The sequence below is a fragment of the Pan troglodytes genome, chromosome 17 (genome assembly GCF_028858775.2).
Source record: "Pan troglodytes isolate AG18354 chromosome 17, NHGRI_mPanTro3-v2.0_pri, whole genome shotgun sequence".
Taxonomy (NCBI): Eukaryota; Metazoa; Chordata; class Mammalia; order Primates; family Hominidae; genus Pan; species Pan troglodytes.
In genome coordinates this window covers 66,544,422-66,562,543 of record NC_072415.2, presented here as the reverse complement: position 1 = coordinate 66,562,543, position 18,122 = coordinate 66,544,422, and the positions used below count along the sequence as shown (strand labels likewise).

The following is an 18,122-nucleotide window of genomic DNA, read 5'->3' as shown; positions in this document are numbered from 1 at the left end:
TTTCTCCTCCTGGAACACCATGTTACCTAGAATACATGAGAATCTGGCAGAGGTCTCCATTTTCTTCCCCTGTATTCCTTTCACACCATCTGTTTGGGTGTGCTAGAATCCACTGGAATGTCTTTACAAGGTGTCAAAACTCTGGGAACTCCACTCTGTTTGGCAGCAGAGAAAGAAAGGATAAAGTGATCGTATGGAAGAGAGAATCTGGGGGAGTGTCTGTCACAATCACAAAAGAGACAATTTACAGTGTGGTGGAGTCCAAGGTTAGTGTGACTTCTCTCAGGCTCGATTTCTGATGGAGGTGTCCGGAGTGGATGCCATGCAGGCTCCCTTCTTCTTCAATGAAGGGAGCATCATGTGATGCTGGAAACCCTTTATGTGCCTGTCTAGAATGCTCTCAGACAGCCAAACAAGTGCAGGGTGAGGATTTGGTGGCATGAGCAACCCCCAAGTTTAGCACACATCCATTTATGGGGTGGGTTAGAAATCCAGTTAGTTAAGTCATTACAAAGGCAGGATTTGAATTTTGTTTTTAAAAATAAAGAAAAACAAAACAAGACAAAACCAGCCTCTCTACCCTACAAAACTTGTTTATAAACTGTATCATGTGAAAATCCAACTTGGAAAGAATTCTAGTTTGACTTTAAATTGTTTGTTCACAAGCTCATGAAATAACATGGTTCTTGGATTCATTAACTCTTATTTATAAACTTAAGGTTGTTTTGGAACAAGAAGCATAACATTTACTAAAAAGAACATTGAAATGTATTTGTCCTTTTAATTAAAAAAATACTAAGAAATGAAGTCTGCAAAACACAAAATCTTAATATTGCAGTAGGATTTTCCCTCATTAAAAATATATATCAAACCATTGTCTGATTGAAACTAAACACAGTTAAACATATATAGATATAAATTATATAATTTACATTTATTATACTTAATCCAGGTACACATGCAAACACATTTGTATATATAAATTATGTATGAAATACTCATAGCTAAAATTTATGTGGCTATATTTGAAACTGTGACATCAGAGATAGGCTTAAAACACGTTTAATTACATTACCAGCGTGTATAATCAGAGTTAGAACTACTGATAGATTTTGCTGACAAGAATTATGGAAAGTAGCAGCTAATTCAGGATTGTTCTATTACAGATATTACAGGGGAAGCAAGTCTGGAAAGTGGATTTAGACTCTCATGCTATGCACTTTTTTGTGGGAATTTTATCATTAAAAAGGCATATTTTTTAAGCATTTAGGCAAGTAAATTTTGGAATAAAATGGTAGTCATTATTTTTGATAACTTCCTGTGACTTTCACCTTATATTCATTTAGCTGAAATTCACTGTAGATTGCATAAAAGTATAAAAAATGTATAATGTGAAATACACACTATATGAATATATAACACCCAGTTTTTTGTCTTTTAAGGGAAGTTTATAAAAATACGGCATTCAATTGATTTGGAAACATGATAAAAAGTGTTTACTAAAAAAATACAAAATTAGCTGGGCGTGGTGGTGCATGAGTGTAATCCCAGCTACTTGGAAGGCTGAGGCAGGAGAATCGCTTGAACCCAGGGGGCAGAGGTTGCAGTGAGCTGAGATTGTGCCATTGCACTCCAGCCTGGGCAACAAGAGCAAAACTCCGTCTCAAAAATAAATAAATAAATAAATAAATCTAAACAGTTTAAGGCCGGGCGCGGTGGCTCACGCCTGTAATCCCAGCACTTTGGGAGGCCGAGGCAGGTAGATCATGAGGTCAGGAGATCGAGACCATCCTGGCTAACATGGTGAAACGCTGTCTCTTCTAAAAATACAAAAAATCAGCTGGGTATTGTGGCGGGCGCCTCTAGTACCAGCTACTTGGGAGGCTGAGGCAGGAGAATGGCTCGAACCCGGGAGGCGGAGCTTGCAGTAAGCCGAGATTGCACCACTGCACTCCAGCCTGGGCGTCAGATCAAGACACTGTCTCAAAAAAAAAAAAAAAAAAAAAAAAGTGTTTTTAACAGAATAATAAAAAGAGCTCTTTCCCCTTAAAATGCTACGGGGCTCTGGCCAATGCTTTGAAAACCCTAAAAGATGCATGTTCACATTTCCTCTGAGCAATGCATTTAAAAGATGGGAGGATACTTTTTAAAAGTATAGAGGCTTTAAGTGTCTTATTCAAAAGTTTATTTTATTTACAGTTTGGAAATATTTTCCGATAAAACGGCTGAATTTTAGCAACCACAGCAAAAAGGGATCTTCTTTGACCAGAGCTCTTTGACTCCCCTGAACCAAATAGCCTTGTTGAAATGAGTTTATTTTTTGTTGCATGATCACACTAAAAACATGAACAGTGTTTGGAACAACCATTTAGTGAAGTGACATCAAAGGCAGCTTTGAAAAGTGTTTCAAACAATGTTGGTATTCTGCTTTACAGACATTTAAGAAGACACTGCTTCACTCCTACCCATTTGTGTCTTCTAGATTCTTGTCGTAATAGGCTATTCACACATCCTTTCTATGTTCAGGGTTTCTCGATGCTTACAGATGTAAGCCACAATGTGAGAAATCCTGTGGCCGTTTCCCGTAGAGAGTCTCTGACAAGTCTCATTGTGGTTCAATGTCTAGCAAGGTCCTGCATGAGAGAATTTGGGATTGAGATTAGTGTATTTTGAGGTTATGAGGCATTTATCCTGACTCAGGGAAATTTCCCTGTCTGTGGAACTTCTCTGATCCTGGCAGATCAGTGAGCCACCCAGATTTTACAAAAAAGCACTGGATTTGGGTAGCTAGATACCCCCAACCTGCATTTCTAGAGTTTAGACTGGGTTCAGGTTTGGCCTGGGAAGCTTCAGTTTGGACCATCATCTGGCTGTGGGTTACTCTCAAGGTAAGCCCTCCAAGAACAAACCAGAAGCAGTACCCCAAACCTGGGATGGGATTTGAGTGCAGAATCAACGGTGGTGTGAAATGTGACTGTTTTGAAAGTCGTGGGGAAATATGAGCGCCCAATGAGTATGTGAAGTCTCTTAGCAATATGTGAGAGACTGCAATATTTTCCCCTCTCAGAAACCTTTGGGGTTTATTTGTAAATGATTACACAAAGGTAGATAATATCATCAAATAAATTAACATATTGTACACAGAAAGATCAGGTGGACAGAATGAGGGAGAACAGATGGCCAGAGATTGCTTCCAAGCACAACTCCAAAGGCTGGTGGCCCAACAGGGGCCCCAGGAAAGATTCTGAGGCTGCCACAGGCTGGACACAATTCATTCATTCATTCATTCATTCCTCCAGCTTTTATGGAACTTTCACTCTGTGCCAAATCCTTGTGTAGGCTCTAGGGATTCAGTAGTCAACAATAACAAGAACAATAAAAGCAGACAAAAGTTCCTGCCCCATTGAAGCTTTCATTGCTACAAACCAAATACGTTATTATTAAAATAGTTTATAATCTGAAAGCTATTAAAAATAGCAAAGCATTTCATTTGAATATTTGTATGTGACAGCAATACTACTTAATGTATAAAGAGAAAAAGATTTAAAAATAAAGATTGGCTTTCTGCTTTCAAAAAGAAACTGACTTAGAATAGATAGGGGTTGTATGTAAGAAATTCTTTCTAAAAAAAATAGAAAAAGCTATTTCCAATAACTACTAGCAAACTCTTAAGTAGATTATAATCTCCACTTTTTAAACATGGAAATTAAAATTCTTTTAAATGTTAACTAGCAATTTTTGCCTAGTATTTTATTTCTGAGATTCTCATGAACTGGCCAAAAGTAAATGTAGTCATTACATATTTAAATAAATAGGGTGTTAATTACTTGGACAAATATTTTAAGTGAAAAATAGAGCAAAGGAAATGAGAAGCAAGTTTATAAATAGTGTAGAGATATGATTTGAACTTCATGCTTTTTTTAACCTCATAATATTTCTGTTATTTTAAAATAAAGGAATAAAATAGTGGGTTAAAGCTTTAACCTGGATACAAACTAAACCCACAACTGTAGATAAAATAGAGAGTTAAAAGAGAGCATTCAACTTCATATGAAAACGTGTGTGTTTTATTCAACTTGACTATAACAAAGGAGCAGATTTTTACTTACTTTGACTCCATTTTCTCCATTAACCTCATCCACTTCTCAGTGAGCCTCATTGCTGTGCAGTTCTGTGTTAAATAGTACAAAGTATGCACTCAATGAGTTTATGGTTTGTATCACTGGAGAATTGCTGAAAATGCCAGGTTGTTCTTCATGTGTGGAATACAGATCATCTTTCTCTTTTCTTGATGAATTATAGGTCATTGCATAAAATATTACATGGGTGAGTGAAGAAATGAATGAAGAGTGACTATGGACAGAGACTTGCTCTTGCACATGTTCCATTCAGGATCCCATCCATCCAAACTTAATTCATTCAACAGTGATTGTGCTACTCCCAGTGATAAGTAAGAGGGAGTCCTGTCACCAACGTAAGGGAGGCTTTGCTGAGAAACTATCATTTAAGCCATTTCGAGATCATGAGCAGGAGTTTCACGGAGGGAGGAGTGGCCTTGCAGATAGAGGGAGTAGGTATCAGAGACAAAGAGGAAGGAGTGAATCTGAGGGGGGAATAACAACAGCACTTGTGGCGCTTTTTGTTTATTTGCGTGGATCCAAATTTCCATCTGGTATTTATCTGGTATCATTTTTCTTCTGCCTAAAGAACTTTCTTTAAAATTCATGTAAGGCAGGGATGCTTGTGATAAATTCTCTCAGTTTTGGTTAGTCTGAAAAAGCCTTCATTTCACCTTCATTTTTGAAATATATTTTTGGGGTATTGACAGGTTTTTTTTTTTTTCTTTCAGTATAGTATTTTAAATATGTTGCTAGATTGCCTTCTGGCTGGCATGGATTTTGGCGGGAATCTGCTGTAACTCTTATTTTTATTCCTGTGTATGTAATGTGTCTTTTTAATTTGGCTTCTTTTAAGATTTTCTTTTTACCCCTGGATTTCTGCAATTTATTTTGGTGAGATTTTGGTGTGGTTTTCTTCATATTCACTCTCCTTGGGGTTTGTTGAGCTTCTTGGATTTGTGAGTTTATTGTTTATATCAAATTTGGAAAAATTTGTGCCATTATTTCTTTAAATACTTTTTATCTTTCACCCTCTTTTTTTCTGGAACTCCGTTGGACCGTTTGAAATTTTCCCACAGGTCAATGATACGCTGTTCAGTTTTTTTCAGTCTTTTTTCCCCCTCTGTGCTTCATTTTGGAGAGTTTCTCTTGTTATATCTCCAGTTTACTGATAATTTTCTTCAGTAATTTTCCAATCTAGTGTATTATTTAAAATTTTCAGATACGTAGCTTTCATCTCAAGAAGTTCCTTTGATTCTTTTTACATCTTCTATTTCTCTCCTCATCCTATTCATATTTTCTTCTACCTTCCTAAACATTTGGAGCATATTTACAATACCTATTTTAACATGTTTGTCCCTTGATTACATCATCTCTGTCATTTCTTGCTCTGTTTCTAGTGACTGACTTTTCTCCTGGATATTGTCATATTTTCCTGCTTCCTTGCATCTCTGGTAATTTTTGATTAGGTGATGGACATTGTGAGTTTTACTTTGCTGGATCCTGGGTTTTGTTGTATTTTTAAAAAACATGTTGGATTTATTGTGGCACCTAGTTAACCCATTTATGCCTGAGATTGCAATTTTTTGAATTTTTACAATCAAACCTTGGTGGTGACCTTGAGCAGTAGAATGTAAATAATTCCCACATGCTTAGCATTCCAATAATGGAACACTAGGCCTAAAGGGAATACTTAAAATCCATCTGATCCTTTCAAGGACTGGTTAGATTTGAATCTGCCTTTAGTTTAGGGTCAATTTAGCTTCCTTACTAAGGCAAAATCTTTCTGAACACTCTACCTTATGTTCCGTGTATTCCACAGTCTGGTTGCTGGAAGCACAAATAATACCAAGCCCCATGTGAGCTTCAGGAGTTCTTCAACCTACTGCTTTCCAGTGTTTCTTTCACTGACCTTCTATAGTTTCCCCTCATGCATGCGCAGACAAGGGACAGCTTTTCAGATTTCTGGAGCATGCTGTCGCTCTCTGTGCGGCTGTCTCTTCTGCAGTACCCTATCCTGTACATTCTACAGACCTTGGCCTCCCTCAGCTCCAATCTCTGTCTCCACCTTGTAGTGAGAATGCTGAGCTTCATTTGGGTTCCTCCTTTCTGTACTACCACATGGACACTGTCTCCCGGCAATGAGCTGGGGCAATTGTAGGGCTCACTTCATTTTTCTCCATACACTGCTTGTTACTCAATGTCTGAAAAGAATTGTTTCATATATATATATATTTTTTGGTTTTCTAAGGCAGGAGAAGAAATCCTGTCTCAGATACTCCATGTGGTTGAAAACTTTTTTTATTATGACAATTTCAAACATGTATCTAAGTATACAGAATGATATAATGGATTCCCTGTACCCACCACCCAGAATCCACAATTATTAGCTCATGCCCAAACTTCTTTAACCTATATGCCCTCCTGCTTCTTATAGGGGAAGTTATTTGGATTTATTTGAACAAATCCCATATATTTAGTATTCTCATTTATAAATATTTTTGTATGCATTTCTAAAAGACAAGGGCTCTTTTAAAAAGCATAACTACACCGAAATTATCATACCTATAAAAATAACAATTTTGTAATACCATCAATTACAGACAATGTAAAATTCCATGTTCTCCCAGAAGGGTAGGGTGTGCTTGAGTGATATATTCTCAATGAATAATATCAGAGGGAATGGTCATATCCGAGCTTGAATCTCTGCCTCTACTTACAGACCCCTTTCTTTTCAAATTTGCTCTTCTACCAGCAAGTAATCCCCAGTAGTTCCTATTCTTTCCCTTTGACAACTGCCAGTATCCATTCTTCCCTCTGGCCCTTCCCAACCATATTCAAGGCCCCTTTCCTCCTCTTGTTTAGTCTGAACCCTAAGTTCCTATGCACGTCTGGCAGATTAGTATCTTTAAAGATAAAGGGAGCATCCTACAGTGTCTTCCAGCTCTGACATAATATGATATAAAGAGAAAGTTACATGTTTTAGGAACATAATTCAGTGCTTACTCTGTCTCATGATTCTGAATGAGTGAAGAGAGTACAGCATTGTCTCTGAGAGACTGTGCTATAATTTCTTCGACTTACCTGTAATCATAACATTTAACTTATTTTGGACTTTCAAATTTCTCAGAAGAAGTCATAAGACATTTATATTTATCAAAACAGTCATGGGTTTAAAAAGTATGAATGGCATTGATTAATATCAAGCAGGATTCCCCTCTTCTAACATAATTAGCAGTATTGACCTATAGGGGTGATTTCAGGGGAACAGGAAGGGTTTCTGTTTTTCCCTGCTCACTCTCTACTTCCCAAATTTCTTACCTATTCTTGGATGCTTGCAATTTTCTGCATTGGGAAAAAAACCCACAGATTTTTTTAAGTGTTTTTTTTTTTTAAATCAGCATTATTGATATTTACTTCATATGCCATGCAATTTACCCACTTTAAATGTACAATCCAGTAGTTTTTGGTATATTTGCTGATGTGTGTGACCATTACCACAATATTTTTTAGAATACTTTCACCATCTAAAGAGAAACCTCATTCCCATTAGCAGTCACCCTTTTTCCCTTCGACCCTCCCCGTGCTAGGCAAACACTAATCTACTTTCTGCCTCTGTTCATTTTCCTATTCTGGACATTTCATATAAATGGAATAATACAACATGTGACCTTTGATTGGAAGAGAAGTGATTTGAAGTGATTTAGGATCTTAAGGAGGAAAAAGACTACTTTCTATCTCTTTAAACAGGTTTTTGATGGGGGGAGGAAGAGACCATTTTAGTATGAGGTGGGTGATGAGAACAGCCAAAGCACAGTGAGCAAAGAGGGGTGGGCCTCACTTCACAGTTTTGGCTGGGCCAGGCCTGGGCTGTCGGCCCTAAATGTCAAAGCTTCAAGATAATTCAGATGTTGGTATAAAGAGAGAAGGACTTAAGCGGTCCCATGTATAGCCGCCTGTAAGCCCCGGTTACTGTCTGTCACATTCATAAATACTGGAAATGAGACTTATAATTAGACCTCACTTAACTGACAGCTCACCTTGATTTCTCACTGAGCTGCTTACAGGATCGAAGTGCTTCCTTCCTCTACCGTGGTTTGTAATGCAAAGCACTAGAACCATGTTGCACAGCCTAGTTGCCTGAAAAGGCCAGGTAACGGGGCACCAGGCTGTCATTTTTATCATGAGGAAATAGGTCTTTTGGTGTAATTTTCTTCCAGTAATTAGTCTCTCTGTGATTTTTATACTTTGTGTCATGTTGTGAATGCAACATGTTTGACAGCATTCCTGCCGAGGAAATACCTTCAATGGTGGATAAGCAAATACCATCTTTCATTAGAAACATCACAAAAATTTCATCGAAACTTCTGAACAGCCAGGGGGAGGAAAACTCCTAATGACAACAAAAAGCCCACTTATGCCGAAATCCACATGGGGGTGTCTTACAGGGCAGTTTGAGAACCAGACTTGCTAGTCCTTCCTCTGGCACATTGGCTAGATGTCTGCTCTTATATGAGTGATGATATCTTCTGAGACAATTGCTATTTGCCAAATGGCATTATTTAACTAAGATAGGTAAGTGGATGGTCTCAGTGATGTGTACCAAATTAAAACAGTTTCCTAAGCCAGGAGTTTTGTAAGTCAGGTTTTTACTTTACCAATTTATATTTCTGTTTATTTTTCTTTATGGGTACATGCCTGTTAGTAAGAGATCTTTGTAGAATTGAAGCAGTGGGAAAAAAAATAACTTCTTTCTCTTTGGTGGATGAAATGAGATGTTCGTGTAATAATGTCTTCCTTTTAGAATAGAGATGACATTTGAAAGAAAAACTTATTCTGAAATTCATAGGACAAAAAAGCCATAAAATCTTTTGCTGTAAATGGAGTTAGTTGGAGTAAGATTTGGCCATAATGGATGTGTGGAATGACTGGAATTCTCAGACACTACTGGTGGGAATATAAAATAGTGTGGCTGCTTTGGACTACATTTGGCAATATCTAATAATGGCAAATATACGCCTACCCTATGACCCAGCAATTTCACTCCTGGATATATACACCAGAGAAACAAGTGCATGCATAACAACACATAACATGTATAAGAATGTTCTTAGTAGCTTTACTCGCAATAACAAATGACTGGAAACAATCCAGATGTCCATCAACAGGAGAATGGATGAATAAATTGTGGTATTCATACAACAAAATACTACACAGCAGTAAAAAGAACAAACTCCTGACACACACAAAAATACAGATGAATTGATATTATTTTGAGTGAAAAAAGCTAGAAACAAATGAGTTCATACTGTATGGTTCAATTTAAGTGATCATGAGTAGACAAAAGTAATCAGTGATGATAAAAGTCACAAGAGTGGTTACTTGGCAGACAGGAGAGCAGTATTGACTGGGAAAGGGCATGTGGGAACTTCCTGGGGGGCTGAAATTATTCTGTATCTTAATTTGTGTGGTAGCCACACAGATGTATTCATACACAAAAATTTATCAGTTGGTATTCTTTAGATCAATATACTTTACTGTAAATATGCATGCATAGCCTCAGTTTTAAAAAGTAGATATCACAAAGTATTGGGCTATAAGAGATCTGAGGGCTGGGCACATTGGTGAGATTGCCATATTTGGCTTTGCTCTTTTGCCCATGCAATCCAGCCACAATAGGTTATTGCTGACTCTCTTCCTCTTTTGGGGTTGCATGGTGCTCATTTTACAAATAGAAGAAATACACAATGTCTAATCCAATCCACTACCCAAAGACTGTATTTGGAGTTCTGTTGGATCTTCATGACATTTGAAGATAGAGCAACGTCACAGAAAATTAGATTTGCTCTGTAGGTTGCTTTAAAAGACCATTTTAAGTTGGACACTACTCACTGCCTCTCTTTTTTCTTTCACTGCATTTCAAGACACAATATTGGAGGGTGTGTTCCATGTATCTGTTAGACTTCTAGGCCAGGTACTTCAGGATGAAGCTGTACATTTGGGTAAATATCAGAAGGAGAGATGACCAGAGGAGCACAGTGAGAGAGGACAGGAGCACCAAGAACAGTACCTTGGTAGCAGCCAAATACATGTAAGGGAGTGGAGGGCACTAAGAGGAACCAAGAAGACCAAAGGTGGGAGAAACCTCTCTTTCCTCGCAGGCATCTTGGTTCCTGGTGCACATTTCTCAAGTTTCTACTCCTCTTTCTGTGTTTTCTCTCTTCAGAAACTTCATCTATTTTAATGATGTCAGTTTTCTGCTAACATCTTCCACATCCACACCTTCCATCCTGCCTTTGCCTTCGAACTGCAGCTCTAAACCTCATTCCCTCACTCAGTCTGCACATTTCAGGTGCTACAAAACATGTATGGAAAGTCCTTGAAAGTGTGGGGTTAGATAGGGTCAAGGAGGTAAGATGTTTGTGGGGGAAAGAAAGAGCATACTAATGGACAGCTAAAGACTGAAGATGCAAGAAGAGAAGATCCTAAAAGAACTCAGAGGGGCTTCACTTTGGGAAGAGGGAAGAAAAGAGGAATGATAAATATGAAGATATTTGGAACTAGAGATGTACCTGCCTGTTTGCAATCACTTTGCAGTGAGTCTGCTTCAAACAATGCTAGCACTTATTTAGCTATTGCTATTTGCCTAGGACTATGCTAAGTGCTTATGCATATTATCTCATTTAATCCTCAGAACAACCCTCCAAGGAAGATGCTATTATAAGCCTAACTTTTTAGATGGGGGAACTATAGCCTAGAATGCTAGAGTAATTTATGTAAGGTCTCACAGCAATGGCATGCTGGATCTAGGGCATGAATCCAGTTTACTTGATTGCAAAGTTCATATTCAAAACTACTAGGCTGCCAGTGCCTCCTTCTGGACACAGACACACCTGGTAGTAGAGCCCCTTGCTACTGCCTGAGGCTCCCTTTCACCCCACTCTCTGCTTAGACTATACCTGTCTCCATGATCTCAGGTTGCTTTATGTCCTGCTCAGTTTTGCATCCAGGAAGACCATTTCAGGGCGAGGACCACATGCAGTCAAGTAGGTTGAGATGGGAAAATGCCCCTGTCTGATCTATCCTGACTACATATGAAGAAATAGGATAAAAGATGGGAAAAGCAAATTGAGACTGGAGCCAGAATGGCCTTGAATTTAAGAATGAGGGGTTGAGTGCAATTTAATTGGCAGTGCAAAGCTACAGAAGGCTTTTGATGAGAGCTGGGCTTCAGGGAGATGAACCTGACAACTCTAATGTGGGATGGATTGGAACAAGCAGCGGGTGCAGGTGAGAGGCCAGTTACGAGCTTTTTTACAAAAGTCCAGGTGAGGCAATGGGCCTGGTAGGATGAATGTAGGGAGAGCAGAAAAGAGAGGATGGGAGCTACTAGAGAAATAGCTTTTCCCAGTGGCCCAGGTAGGGAATATGTTTATCTAGCTTCTAAGAGAGCTAGTAGAAAAAAAAATATCTTGTTCATTTAGTACTAAATCAAATCTAGATTCCCAAGGTGAACTTTCAAAGGCCCTTTGTAAACTGAAGCCAACCTTCTCGATCCATCTTGTCTTCCCACTCCTTCCTAACTTTCATTCTCCACCATGGGTAGGCTGGTCTTATTCTTCCACAAACATGCTATGATCCATAATGCAACCCAGATTCTGTCCCTAACTCTTAGGGTGGTCTCTGTTTTCTCCATCCTAGGCAAGCTTTAAAGCCCATTTCTCACACAGGGATTGTGCTGATTATCCCTACTATTATTTATTCCTCTGTCTTCTGAAGTCCCCAAGCCTGTCAAGGCGATTCCACATGGTTTAGCTGGCCTTTTGTCTTCTAGAGCTCACTGAAGAATGGTTGGTGACCACCATGTATGCAAGGCCTAGTCTGGCCTAGACACATGGCAAGTGTTCAGACCCATCCGCTGTTTGTGGTTTGCACATAGAGGAACTAGCTTCCACACAGAGCGTTGACATGCTGACGTTAGTTCTGTCTTCAAGCTTAGTTTTCGGTGAAATGCCCCTTTGCGAAAAGGAGGTGTTATGAAAAGCCAGGAGAGGTGACTGGAGGTGAGGTGGTGAGAAGAGGGTAGGTTTGGAAAGAGAATGGCTGTGAGTGTGCATGCTTTGTCACACTCTGCCCTTTCTTGCCCCTGCAAACTCTAGACCATACCTGTCCTAGATGATGAAATGTCTTCTTCATTGGCTTTGGGGGAAGAGTGAACCTGAGGTCTGTTCTGGAAGAGAATAACAGTGAAGACTCAGGACCAAAGCAGAGAAACAGAATTTGCATGAATATCCATGACCAAGACACTGATGGTGATGAAGGAAACTTGCCATCTTTATAGGAAATGAGTGTCCATTTTAATGCTCCATGACTGGCACGTGCTCAGGCTACATTAGAATCCCACTCAGGTATGTCTTCCATAGCACCTGTTCCCCCATAAGGCACCTGATAGGTGCCAGCTTAGTGCTCCTTGATTGATAACACATGTTGCTATATATTTAGCAAGAACTTACAGAGTGCTCACTACACATGTTTAAAAATGTCAGCTTTTAAAATCCTTGCAACAACCCTAGTGGATACTATTACTATGATTGTCCGTAGCTTAATACGGGACAACGGGGGCACAGAGGATTTTGCCAACATCATAGCACCAGTGGGCAGAGGAGCAGGATTTAAACCCAGGCATTCTGGCTCCACAGTCACTGCTCTTAACCGCCATTCTCTGCCATTTTAACCATTACTTGTGCTGTGTATGTTTGAAGTGCTTGAGGATGGAGTAATGCTAAGGTCCGTAGGTCCCTGCATAAGCGAGGTGAAGGTGGGATATAGCTGGGTAGAGGCAAGGAAAAAGATGGAGAAGAGATGGCAATAAGAGGACAGTCAAAGGCCAAGACATCTGCCCTTGTTTCACAATCTACCCAGGGCTTGGTTTGGTGTTAGTCCTTTCCCACTTTTAATGGAGGAGTCCTCAAAGCCAATCCCAGATATTTAAAAGTAGCAATTAGATATTAGTGTCCTTGGTAGTTCATCATCCGCACTCACTGACAGGAAGGAACAGATGCTGCGTGAAGATCATGCTGTCATGGACGTTGCGCAACAATTTGGGCTTGATGGATATCACTCCCTCACCGCTTCTCCAGGCAGACAACCTGGGGCATGGCAGGGACGGGAGGTCTCTTATCGGTTGCCTCTTCAATCTAGACATCTTGAGCGTTCCAGGAGTTTAGCTGCCTAGGAGGGAGCCCTTTCTTGGTGATGCTGTGTTTGGTATGCTTTTTGGAGTGGATTTTTCACCAAAATTAACCCCACAATTCTGGAAGCACAGAAACATGATCTATCTATTACGGTGATGCAACTTCTATGTCATAGGCTAGCATTTTCTGTTTTTCTTTGAGATGAAGAGGTGTTTGTTTGATGAAAACACTTTGCAACTCCCTCTCTTCTCTCTAAGATGGCTCAGAGACAATCATTTTGTGTGGCAAAGGATAAATACCCCAAATAGCCTTCCTGACAGGCATAGGGCCTGGAGGCTTTCACAGAGCTGCTCTGAAATTCAGGAGTTTAGAGTTGAAAAAGAAAATGACTTCCTTTTTAACTAAATTTGAAGGCGTCTAAAGCTCTCTGTGTCTCTGTTCTCCACCTAATTAGGCTGGGAAAGTATTTCCAACTCCTTCCGTTGGAGCTCCGACTCTTTAGGTTAAGACATCACAACTTTAGGAGTCCCCTCCTGTACAGTGAGGGTCAGCAGGGGGCCTCTGTGTGTATATGTGTGGTGTGTGTGTGTGTGTGTGTGTGCAGTATATAATACATAAGGTATTGCTACATTACTATTACTTAATAGTTCTAAAAAGAAACCATGAAAATAGAGTTCATCAAATTATACTAAAAACCTTCTTGTATTATATACATAACTGACTTGTGATGATGTAACAAGGGTTATTTTAGGACTCAGGGTATCTGGAAGGATGTGGGAGTTGAGAACAACCACTGGGAGAGGAAGGAGAATCGATCTGCATGAAAGAGCTTACTTGAGAAGCAAGACTGTTTTTGCCTTGGCATTCCCCACTGTGACTTGGAATATAGAGAAGGAGGCAGACCTGAGGGGAAAATGAGAGAATGAAAACGCTCATCATGCCTAATCTCCACTTCTCTTGGAAGATTTTATGTTTGCTAATGCTATATAAAATCTCAGTTTGGGTGTGAGTAGGGGTATCTGTGTAGGCATGATAACTTACCTTGTTTATTAAGGGTGTGATTAACTACCTTGGTTTTTTGCCTGGTGAAAATGTTTTAAAGGAACATAAGCGACTTGTGTTTTAGTTAAGGCTGCAAAGAAACTGCTACACATTCCTCGTGAGACTCCCAGTGCTAAGTTGGAGCTTGGTTACTTATCAGTTCCCCGGGCATCCGTCTCTTTCAGGATGTGCTCGCTCCCCATCTCCACACTTCTCTTTCCAGGTGAATCCCACCTGTAGAGCCAGGCAACCCCCTCCCCATGGCAAGGGCCAGCATGCTCACTCAGGAGTTTGAATTTGTCATTGTGGTGGCTTGGCTCACTCTTCTGCTCTGGGGTTAATTAATATGTCTTCAGACTACATTTTGGGAACTGTGTTTCCAGTTTTGGTGGCTGGATCTCTATCTTGTCCTCCATGGCTGTATGCCTGACCTGACAACCTTTCTAGGTCCCTTTGACTTATCTAGGTCTTCCTTATCTTTTCTATTTTTCCTCTTCAACATTCCACCCGTCCCCCTGACTCCATCCCACCTCTTTGTGGTGGGATTTCTGGGATTTTTCCCCATGCTGGGGACTAGAGCCCTGTTACTACTTACAAGCCTTCCTAACATCTACAGAATAAGGTCTGTCTCTTGATTCCTCACTGCTAAGCTTGCCTGTCTACTAGCTACCTTCTCTTGCTGGACTTGTTATATACAACTTGCTGGTCTCCAACACTGTTCCTCAACTATGCCTCTAACTTACTAAATCAGTCCTTCTGGTATTGGGCATGGGAATTTGCACTTCCACTGGCACTTACGTTTGAGACCCACAGTAAGGGGGCATCAGAATCACTTGGAGGCCTTTTTAAAACACAGATGTCTGGGACCCACTCCCAGAATTTCTGATTCAGTAGATCTAGGGTGAGGCCTATTAAGTTCCATTTCTAATAAGTTCCCAAGTGATGCTTATGCTGTGACTTAGGGACCACACTTTGAGACTCACTGCATGAGACAAATGCTTGTCTTTGTACTGTCTGCCTAATGGGAGTTTCTCCCAATAGCTAGAGCTGAGCATTTATAGCCCTGCTTCACCCTAGGAGGTAAGACCAGGTGTGGGCTCACACTGCTTCTACTCTGGACCTTTTGTGCACATTGTGTAATGAGATATGTCAGGCTCCAAATGTCCCAGTTTTACTAGTGATGGCAGCATGAGCTTCAGGATAAGAACAGGGGAGATCATATATTTCAGGAAATGAAGGATTAACCAGGGTGGCTACAGAACATTAAAAAAAAAATTTAAAGCCAGTCATTTTGGTTCAGCTGTCCCTGGCTTTTATTTCACCCAGGTAGAGGAAGAAGCAAAGAGACTGCCTTGTTTTGAGAACATGGAGCTCAACCTCAAAGCCAGGGTGCTGGAGGAGAACATGGAAATCAGTTCTTTCTGTTGCCTGGGGGCAGAGCCTTGTGTATGAATAGGTATGTTCTTGGGTTTCTGGCAGTTCAACATGTTGTTGGTTTCTGGCTTCCCTGGCATGACACATTTTAGTCCAGTTTGGGTTCCAGTCCTGGTGAAAGCTTGTATGAGAGCTTATGTGTTCACCTCCTGTCCTGGCTGATGCAGTGAATTGTTTGAATTAAGCATGCTTGATACTTGCTCTAGCTAAAGAAAGCTTATTTATAACATGGTGCAGAGGAATTTTTAGAAATTATTTTAAATTGTGATAAAATACACATAACACAAAATTTACCATTTTAACCATCATTTGAAAATGGTATGATTCAGTGATGTTGTGGTTTGAATTTTTTGTTTGAATGTTATGGTTTGAATGTCCCAGGACAAACATTCAAACCATAACATCACTGAACCATACCACTTAAAAATGATGGTTAAAATGGTCAATTATGTACTCCAAATTATGTACTCCAATTATGTACTCCAAAACTCATGTTGAAAGGCTGAATAATATTCCAGTGTATAAACACCACATTTTGTTTATCCATTTATCCATCAATAAATTCTAGGGACCATGGAATACTATGCAGCCATAAAAAAGGATGAGTTCATGTCCTTTGCAGGGACATGGATGAAGCTGGAAACCATCATTCTCAGTAAACTATCACAAGGACAGAAAACAAAACACCGCATGTTCTCACTCATGGGTGGGAACTGAACAATAAGAACACTTGGACACAAGGTGGAGAACATCACACACCCGGGCCTGTTGTGGGGTGGGAGGCTGGGGGAGGGATAGCATTAGGAGAAATACCTAATGTAAATGATGAGTTGATGGGTGCAGCAAACCAACATGGCACATGTATACCTATGTATCAAACCTGCACGTTGTGCACATGTACCCTAGAACTTAAAGTATAATAAAAATAAATAAATAAATAAATCCTAGGGTTTCTTCCATCTCTTGGCTATTGTAAATAATGCTGCTATGAACATGTGTGTACAAATACCTATTTGAAAAGATGTGCAATTGCTGGTAATTATGGTAATTTTATGTTTAATTTTTTAAGAGATGAGGTGTTGCTATGTTGACCAAACTGGTTTTGAACTTCTGGACTCAAGCAATCTTCCCACCTCAGCCTCCCAAAGTGCTGACATTACAGGCATGAGCCACTGCCCCCAGCTTTATGTTTAATTTATTGAAGAAATGCCATACTATTTTCCATAGTTGATACACCATTTAAGAATTCCCACTCATAGTGGACAAAAGTTTCAGTAGAGGAATTTGTTTTGAGGCTGCTTGTTAGGGCTGACCTGGCTTCTCTGGGTTTCTTGTATAGTCCCTTGTCTTGAGGAAGGCTGAAGAGCTGAGCTTTGGTGGAGACTGGCAGGAGACAGATGGCACATTTAAGGGGTAATTGAAGAGTGTAATGAAGGGATAATTCAACATAGGTGAGAACAAGTTTGCAGAAACCAACAAAAGATGATGAGGTCCCAGCAACAGTGGGAAGCTGCTGCCACATCTAGGCTTGATGAGATAAAAGGAGATGGTTGTTCCTGGAACAAACCTAACGAGAGTTGTAGCCATGGGAAAGAGACCACTTGACCAGAGTGTGGCATTAAATAGGGGACTGTAGCCACTGTCATGCCACAGCAAGGCAGGGAAAAACCTGAGGAAATGAATACCATGAACTTTCTCTTTTCCTGCCCTCTGATTACCTGCTAGTTAGTCCCATTGGTTGAAGCCAGATGGCAAGGAAGACCAGTGCTGTAATCTACAAAGAACTTTTCTATACCTAGAGCAGGTTAAAGAAGGGAAGAGTATGGATATGGAGGGTACAATAGAGAATTAGCACAGTGGGTGTCAGGGTCTTCTAAGATGCATTCTCGCAGCTTCATTTTAGCTCAATACAGCACCTTCATGTTTGCAGATCTTTGCCTCTAATGTCACAATGAGGAGCATGGAACTGTTTCAGAGAGGGTGCATGAGTCCCCCTGAGTGGATATTCACTTCTAATTAATACTTTTTCTGTATTTGATTCCTAATGTTGGCAGGCTTTTTTCCAGTGGGACTCTGTTTCTTATCCATTTGTTTCTACATTTGTGTGTTGTATCACACTCCTCAAATAGCTGAGAACAAGACACAGTTCAGGTAAGTTTTGCCTCTAGGAAGGTGCACTGGATGAGTCTGAAGGATGGGGGAGGAAGTGCAATTATAAGGGAGGGGGCTTCATCAGTCAAATGTATGAGAGCTGGGTTCCTTGGGTGGAGAAAAGGGATGTGAAGAACGCTGCTTTTCAATAGTGAGGAGAAAGAAAAAATTGTACTGAAGAAGA

The 18,122-nt window shown here is 40.0% G+C and overlaps 1 long non-coding RNA gene across 1 annotated transcript in view; it reads left to right on the top strand.

The window, feature by feature from the left end:
- Nucleotides 1–16,684, top strand: part of LOC129137850 (uncharacterized) — a 76,804-nt gene extending 60,120 nt beyond the window's left edge. Inside the window, exons 2-3 of the long non-coding RNA XR_008540696.2 lie at nt 15,680–15,809; nt 16,356–16,684. This is a non-coding gene — a long non-coding RNA (uncharacterized LOC129137850). The remainder of the gene's footprint in view (nt 1–15,679; nt 15,810–16,355) is intronic.
- The last annotated feature ends 1,438 nt before the right edge of the window (nt 16,685–18,122 follow it).